The 8,695-nt window shown below is 41.1% G+C and overlaps 1 long non-coding RNA gene across 1 annotated transcript; it reads right to left on the reverse strand.

Annotated features, from left to right (window-relative positions):
• Window positions 1-424: 424 nt before the first annotated feature.
• Window positions 425-6,231, reverse strand: LOC135785317 (uncharacterized). The gene is made up of 5 exons (XR_010546557.2): window positions 5,866-6,231; window positions 1,235-1,286; window positions 1,044-1,137; window positions 833-951; window positions 425-749 (listed from the first exon to the last, which is right to left on the reverse strand). It is a non-coding gene; the product is annotated as an uncharacterized lncRNA (long non-coding RNA).
• Window positions 6,232-8,695: the final 2,464 nt, after the last annotated feature.

Below are 8,695 nucleotides of genomic sequence, written 5' to 3' on the forward strand. Positions count from 1 at the left end.
ATATAGGCGATTGGTTCAATAGATTTATAGCATTTTGAATAAAAACTTGTCATGGAGTTATTGCATTTTGTGGAAAAAAGAATCAGTTTTTATAATAAATCTTTGAAAATCAAGTTATGGATTTGAATTTTTTATGTTTTTATAACCTAAAGATGCTATGTGAAAGTTTGTAACAGAAAATTGTGGTTTTCATCTTGTCACTTTCTTGGTATAGAAAACACGTTTTTACCGAAATTTGTCAAAATGGATTTATTGCGTTTTGGAACCAAACTCTTCATATTAATGTCATTGTGCTATGTACTACATTATTCACAACATCAAGGAATATAAGAGAAAACAAAGAGGTTTATTTATAAACATACAGCTGTTTATTCAAAGAAAGAGCTTTATTTATAAACACACAACTATGTACAAAGCAGCATAATGTCTCTTATATTGTTCTCCAAACACTTCAAAAAGTGCCTAGGACTTTCGGGAAAGATCCCCAAAAATCTTAAACTTTGTAAAAAAAGTCACTTTTTCAGGCGTATATGGTGAGTTGCCCTGTACTTTGGTATCGCATCTAATCTGGATTGCAGCGTGGCACAGAGCTCGGAGAGTTCCAGGCTGCGAGAGGGCGGTGGCCGCACAATCCATCCAGACACCCCGCCAACAATGCGGTCTTCCTCATCAGATATGAGATCTATGGTGGCGCACTTCCAAATGTCCATCTCATCCTCAGCCAGCACACTTCGTCTCGCTTCCAGCAACTGTAATACAATCAATAAAGACAATAAATGACCTGAAAAATACTCACATTGACAAAAAACTGATCTAATATAATAAATCTTACCCTTTTTCTTCTGGATCGACTCCGAGCTAAACTTTTCGCATTTTCCGCCTGCGATGCGAGTTCAGGTTGTTTGTATCTGAAACTCCGGCGTACCGACTAATAATACGTCTTACGAGCAGCTGGAAAACAATTAAATGAGACTGGTATTAATAAAAAGAGTCACGGTACAATTAAACAAGAAATGAGGAAAAACATTAGAAGTTATACTTACAAACAATGTCGTCATTCTCAGCAGTAAATCTGGACTTGCTGAAATAGCCCCAAGCAAACCGGAGGTCACGGCTTTGTTATGAGGCGACGTTAGTCTGTGAAAACAAAATGTGCGGTTTTAAGCTCTGATCTATTAACGTATCTATTTCCTTATACAAGAATAAAAACATATTCTTTAAATCGTAACGTTACCTTTGCTCTGGTTTATAGCGCCTTCAGTGTGCCTCAGATGCCGTACAGCCTCCTAAAAATTACAAGACAAAAAACACCTCTTAAGCCGCCTTTCCACTGCACACCCCAGCTAACACAAATACGTAACTGTTACGTAACGTCGACGTAATATGATGACCAAACTTACGTCGTGGCGACGAACCGAGTTACGTCGTGGCGACCGGAAAATGAAATTCCTGGATTCGTCGCCTGCACGTAACTTCGCAACGTAATCTGCCTGTCGTGGGCACGTCGTGACAACGTAATGGATTGAAAGTTTTATGTTGGTAACCAGTTAGTAATTTAAATCTTTTATTTAATATTCTTTGGGCGGACATCTGCAATAGGCTACAACTAATTTAACTTGTCCTTATTTGCCCATAACTAAAAGACTTACCATAACATCAGAGGTGTCAAGTAACGAAGTATACTTCGTTACCTTACTTAAGTAGATCTTTTGGGTATCTATACTTTACTGGAGTAATAATTTTTCAGACAACTTTTTACTTCTACTCCTTACATTTTCACGCAATTATCTGTACTTTCTACTCCTTACATTTTAAAAATCGCCTCGTTACTTCTTTTAATTTCGGCTTGTTTTCTTTTTTTTACATTCCGGCTTGTCATCGTTAAAAAAAACCTATCTTGATAAATTGCGTCATCCAGATGAATGCGATTGTGGTTGGATAAGAAGTATATACATACACCATTCCGACACCCTATTGGTTTGTACCAAACCCCGCCCCCCCAGCTGACTGCAGATGATCAAAAGTTTGTTCGCTAAGTGCTGCAAAGATAAACATAAAAGAACCGCGAGAGCGATTAGAAAGCATGCGGAGCAGTTTGCTCTCGCGATGCTTTGATATCATCCGCCATCCGTTTGTACAGTAACAGAACGCGGCATTCTGTCTTCAAATGGAAAAGTACGAAATAAAACTCGCGCATCACTTTCAGGTCAGTTCACATTCACAAGCCTGTGTAAATGTATAGCTGGCTGCTGACACCAACTCATCTGTGTGATTTAGATAGTGTAACAATACCAATTTATATCATGTAACTTCAGTTGTTCAACTTAAATGACATTGTGCTGCATTGCGTTTTGAAGCATGGCAAATATATCTATGCTAAAGACATCTGTTGTTTTGTATATGCTTATAACTACCCTAAATTTTATTTGCATTAACAAAACCTACTTAGCTGAATGCTTGAGTGTTAAATCAATCAAACAAATAATCATACAAACTTTTGCTTTTGTTAATAGACATCAGCTGTTTCCTTAAACCTGTTTCTACTTACAAGAAAGACATTTAGTAATCTTCCAAAATTGCTTGGATTTATACTGACTAAAGTAAAGTATACTAAAGTCCATTAGCTACACAAGTACAGATGCAGAAATATAGGCTATATTATATAATTGCATTTTGTATAATTGTAATTTGTGTTGCTGTCAAAATACAATTATAAATGATAACAATAGCATATTTCTATTCTAACACATACTATAGTTGTGTGTGATTTTGTTGTTTTTTTTTTAACTAAAGAGGGCACCACTGTAAAAGTTTGGCCACCAGCGGCCCTGCTCTGAAGTTTGACTTTTTGCACCATTACAATATTACTTGAAGTAGTTATCATATCTTCTTCTCTATGGAACACATGTTAATGCTCAGTAGTACACATACATGGTTCTTTAATGCAGTGATTATCAAACCTTTTTTTTTTTTTTAAACTTAACATTTTAATTAAACAAAACATATTAAATTATACAATGTATTGCTTTTGTTTAGTAGCCTTATTTTTCTGAGGTTAAGTTACACAGAATTTATAATAAAGTAATGTATTTCATAAAATATTATAAAACTGGGGCCCCTGGCACCATCTCACGACCCCCAGTTTGAGAACCACTGCTTTAATGTATTTGTTTGCATTGTATTGAAATGCGTTCATTTTTAATGGGCATATACCGTATGTGGTTGAAACAGATAGACTAGTGCAGGGGTAGGCAACATGGAGTGCCGATGTCCTGCAGTGTTTAGCTCCAGGTCTAATCAAGCAGACCTGAACAAACTAATAAAGGTCTATAAAGTCACCTGAAACTACAGGTAGCCAAGGTTTTATAAGGGTTGGAGCTAAAATCTGCAGGACATCGACACTCCAGGACTGACGTTGCCTACCCCTGGCCCTAGTCCATCCCAAATTTTTTTACATTAACATTTTAAATATAACACTATAATTATTATGGCCTTTAGAAACGTTTTTTAGAGGAGATAGGGTAGTGCACAATAGGCCCCTGTGGCGCGGCCTATGGGCTTTTCTCCGTAATGACATTTTTTTCCTTACATTACTTTTACTTTTATACTTTAAGTAGTTTTCAAACCAGTACTTTTTCACTTTTACTTGAGTAAAAAGCTTGAGTTGATACTTCAACTTCTACAAAAGTCTTTTTAAACCCTAGTATCTATACTTCTACTTGAGTAATGAATATGAATACTTTTGACACCACTGATCACATTTTTATATTTAAATTTAAGTGCCTATGGCAAACATGAACAATCGTGTATATTGGATAGATAATCAAAAAGTGGACCCACAAAGCATACAGTACTTTACGTAAGCATATAAAACATCTGGTCTACTGTGTTGTTGCATTCCTGAATGTCTGGCTGTGCATTATAAACAGTGTTAATTCTTCTTTGCATCCTCAGATATACTTAAAATGAGTGCTATAGGAGGAATTAAAGGCAGGGTAGGCAGGAATTATCTAAAAAACTTTTTTACAAATTTGTTTAAACTGTCTTTATATACAAATGCATAATTAAAATGTAAGTACTCTGAAAAAGAGAGTATAAAACTCGAGTGTCTGTAGACCTCTCATTTATACCTCTCTAATTATTTCCATTCGGGACGAAACAAATGATTAGCTTGCGCGAATATCACTCTCTCTTGCGACCATGGCCCCACCCGTTGCTATGGGATCTGCCCAGACATGCGCACACCTGATTGATTTGAACGTGCACGAGGCACTCTAGGAAGAGCAAAAGTATGGCAGAGAAAGTGCATTTAGAACTCACATAAAGTGCATTCAGAACTCACAGTACCTGCATATCCAGTCAGCGAAGGCAAACAGGGCAAAAAAGGAATAAACGAAGCAAACAAACGAGAGTAAATATCACGTGGCTTTTCCTCGAGTCGATGATGCGGTAGCGGTATTGTCTGCGGGGTGTAGTCCTCAGAGTCAACAATGCTTTCATCACAGAAACTCTTCCATGCAAAACACTGGCTTAATAGTGAGTACTAAAAGCCATCCTATCTGTTTATATTCCTAGTGATAAAGTTTGGTGTATTATTACATGTGATTGTGACTTGATGTTATTACATGCACCGCACTCCTTCCTCTCCGCTTGTCTGAGGTAAATCCTTCTCCCAGCAAAGCTGTCGATGTCGCACGTTCATGTGTTTTGGGGGCGTGGCCTTAGAAGAAACCCAGAAGGGAGGGGTGGAGTGAATGGAAAAATGAGCTGTGTCTAAAACAGTCGTGAGAGGTCTACAGACACTCGATTTTTATACTCTCTTTTTCAGAGTACTTACATTTTACTTATGTATTGATATATAAAGACAGTTTAAAAATTTTTAAAAAAAAGGGTTTTTTTAGATACTTCCTGCCTATCCTGCCTTTAATGCAAATGTCTTGAAAATTGTACATTTTATTGTTAGAGATATCTAAAGATAACAGTCACCCACTTGCTTACCACCAATTGTGTTGAACAAGTGCTTGCATCAGTGTTCGTATAATCGAGTAAAGTATAACCTCATTCACACAGCAAATTGGTCCCAGAAAATATCCGTAAAATTGGCAGACAGGCATTTGTGTGAACGCAAACATGTGCCGTAGATGTTCTGGGATTGTTCCAGGAAAGAGGACCCAGTAACATTACCCTAAGATACCTGGAAAGCCCTCTTTGTGAATGAGACGCAGAAACAATGGCGTAGTTTTGAAGTTATGGTTCAGCTCTTTAAAACAAGGGTTTTACAAAGGTCTGCAAACTGGACTGAAGCAGAGATCAGGGAGCTCGTCACTATCCACGCTGAAGCAGAGATCATTTAGCAGCATAACAGTTCTAGCGCATCAGGCACTCACATGAGCTTATATTAAACAAAATACATGTGCGTCATAGCAACAAGATATACCGTTCAGCTCTTTAAAACGGGGGTTTAAATGAACATTTACATTCACGATGAGAAATGTCTGCAAACTGGACTAGGACAGAGTTCAGGGAGTTTAAATATCCACTTTGAAATTGGGTTAATTCATGTGCATACTAGAACAGTGCATCACGCATTCCATTATAGTCTTATCATAAACAAAAATGCACTCTTCTGCAGAGAGAAATAACCAATAATAACAACCCTTCAGACACTGTGGATAAAACCTATCAAGTGCAGGACTTTAAACACATCATGTGTCTTTACGGCATAAACACAGATTCCGGAAAATCATTGGCGGTGTGAATGAACCAAAAATCAAATGGTCCTGGACCAAGTTTAAGTATAATATGAATGGGCCCTTCTTCAATGTATCGTGTCTAACAGATACCAAGTAGCAAAGTTTGTCTCACCTGTGGGCCACAACACTTAGTTCTGTCCTAGTATACGCCTTAGTCCTCCTTAACACTGTAAACGGAGCAGAACAGAAATGTTAATTTGTTTTAGTTTATCTTTACCCTTGTTAACAGCACACATCATCAGTAATGTTCAATTATCACTTTATGCATTACTTTATTAATGTTAAACACACCTTCAGGATCGTCAGTGTACTCAAATAGATAAGACTGAGCAGTGTTGATTTACCACCAGGGATTTTGATCTGTAAATGAATTCAGTCAAAGCAACAAGAAGACTGTCTGATGACTTGAATGAGTTAAAGGATTACTCCTCCACCCAAAATAAAAATTGACTGATTATTTACCATCATGTCATCCAAGAAGTTATCTATTACTTTTTAACAGAACACAGAGTTATATTAAATAATTTCCTGGTTCTTTACATTTATATATTGTATTTATATTTTTGCTTTATAATGGCATTGACTCAAAAGCTCAAAAGTATATCCATCCATCATTAAAGTAATCCATATATAACCCAGTGGATTAATAAATGTCTTCCGAAACGAAACAATACGTTTGTGAGAAAAACTATTCATATTTATAGCTTTTTGTGATAGAGACAAGACATTTACAAAGTTAAAAATACAATTTAAATATGGCAGCACGTGTTATCGCATTGGATGTTATGCATCTCATGACTAGTCGAATATGAATTGTGATGAAACACAGATGTGAATTAAACTTCTACTTAATGAAGTCCATGCTGTGTTTATACAAGGTATACACACCCATTCCCTTATGTAATAGTGGAAATGGTGGCGTGGTTCTCTTATTTTCAGCTATAATTTTTTTAATTTTAAGTTCCCTTTCAGTCGGTCACTACGACGTCACGTCGTGACCGACGAATTGGGAACTCACTCAGAGAGACCAATCTGCTTCGTATACTACTAAAACGCCAATGAACTTGGCATTGAGATATTTGCATAATGCTGGCGCCGCCCCGCCAGGTGCGTATATAAGCAGCAGGTGCAAATATGGAAATTAGCTTTTTCGCTTCGAAAGCTGGAATTATCTGCTACTGAGAAGCTACTTGCTCTTCTGGGAACGGTTGCTGAAGTTGATTGACAAGCAGTACTAACACAGCGGACGCTCGCAGTATTCCACTGCTCTGCATCTTTTTTGTTTTGAGTTTAGTGTGTGCATTGCCTCTCCCTGTGCGCATCATCAGCTGAGCACCTAAAGAGTGATTTCCCTAAAAGAGTGATACGTGAGAGCTCTGTGTCTTTTTAAAGACAGCCACTCTCTCGTATATTCAGAGATCAGCGTCCTTTTCAGGATAGCTTTTCGTCCGTGCGATCTTGGATGCGAGAAGTATAAGGGCTCCAGTGACGGTCACGAACGCTGTCTTCGTGCTTAGGCATCGAGCACTCCGAGGCTGCATTCGTGGAGAGTTTTTGTTCTCTCTGTGAGAGCATAACCCTCTTGGATTGCGTAGACGACTGTCGTTTCTACGGGAACGACGTCCGCGCCTTTGCAGTGCTGACGCCGCCATGGTGCAGCTGTCAAGCGCTCGCAGGACGCTCTTCGCATCACAACGCTGAGTAGGATGGAGGATGCGTACTCCACCTACCGGCCTTCTCATCCTCAGCCGGTTGAGGCTCCGGTGGAGACTGTAGAGTCGTGTTCTACGATTTCTGCCGAATCCATTGGACATCCTTCTGGTCCCGTCACTTCTGCAGCATCAGAGGGGTGCCCATTTTTTCCCTCCGAGGCGGAGTCGTCCCGGAGATGGCGGCCGTGCCCGCTCGAGCGGCGGAAACGGTAGAGTTGTAGAGATTAACCCCTTTCCGCCCGAACCGTCCCGCCCATATGATTGGTACTTCGGAGCTGCTCGGGCCTCTTGGTCCTCACCTCCTGTGCCTTTCTTTCCCGACGGCACCACCCAACCCTTCCCTCCCATGTTTGTAGACAGTCATTCGAGAGGCGGCTTCAGCCCTGCACGCAATAACGTTGCTACAGGCTCATTACGAGGGAGGCCGCGACCTTCAGTCGTGCGATGTCCACCACAGTGGTTCAACATCGCCACCTTTGGCTGTGTCTGGCTTACATGACGGACGCAGACGAGAACAATTTCCTGAATGCTCCTGTCTCACAGACCGGCCTCTTCGGCAAGCCCGGGGAGTCGTACAGCTCCGTTGCGCAGACTGAGGCGATCTCCTAGGTTATGCCCCGGCGCAAGAGAGCTGCCCTTGGTCCACCAACGCCAGCTCCTCAGTCTGCCTCTCGCCGTCGGCGTCCTGCGGTGGCCACCTCCGTTCCCCTCCTCGGACCCCATCTCGGCAGCGCAGGGGAACCGGTCGTCAGCAGCTCGCCCCGCCCGCTTAGCCGCTTCCCGTGAAAATCAGGAGTTTAAGTGGCCAGAGACGGGCGACCCGGAGTGGCAGAGGATCACTCTTCAGGAGACGGTGATTCGCTCCTTCCCCCGGTAGAGGGTCGGGTGGAAAATCCTTAGTTTGCATATGTTCCACCGGCTGTCCAGCCGGTACCCACTTAACCACACATAAGAGTGCATTCCTCTTTCCTCTCCAGAGAGAGCCGTGAGCGGGCACACACCTGCTCACCCTACCTCTCCTCTATCGCCAGCGGGTGTTTTTCCGGAGTCTGCGCTCTCCGCGCAGGAGACCAGACGACCGTCACCCTCAGCAGGCTCAGGTCAGTGTCACACACACACATACTGTAGGTGTTTATGCTGTCACAGCAAACGCACCGGCAGTCACACCTGTCCCGCTCGGCTGCCCACCGCGGGTACTTCGGTAGTGCCGTTAATTCCCCTCGTACGGTC

The sequence above is a fragment of the Paramisgurnus dabryanus genome, chromosome 22, assembly GCF_030506205.2.
Source record: "Paramisgurnus dabryanus chromosome 22, PD_genome_1.1, whole genome shotgun sequence".
Classification (NCBI taxonomy): Eukaryota; Metazoa; Chordata; class Actinopteri; order Cypriniformes; family Cobitidae; genus Paramisgurnus; species Paramisgurnus dabryanus.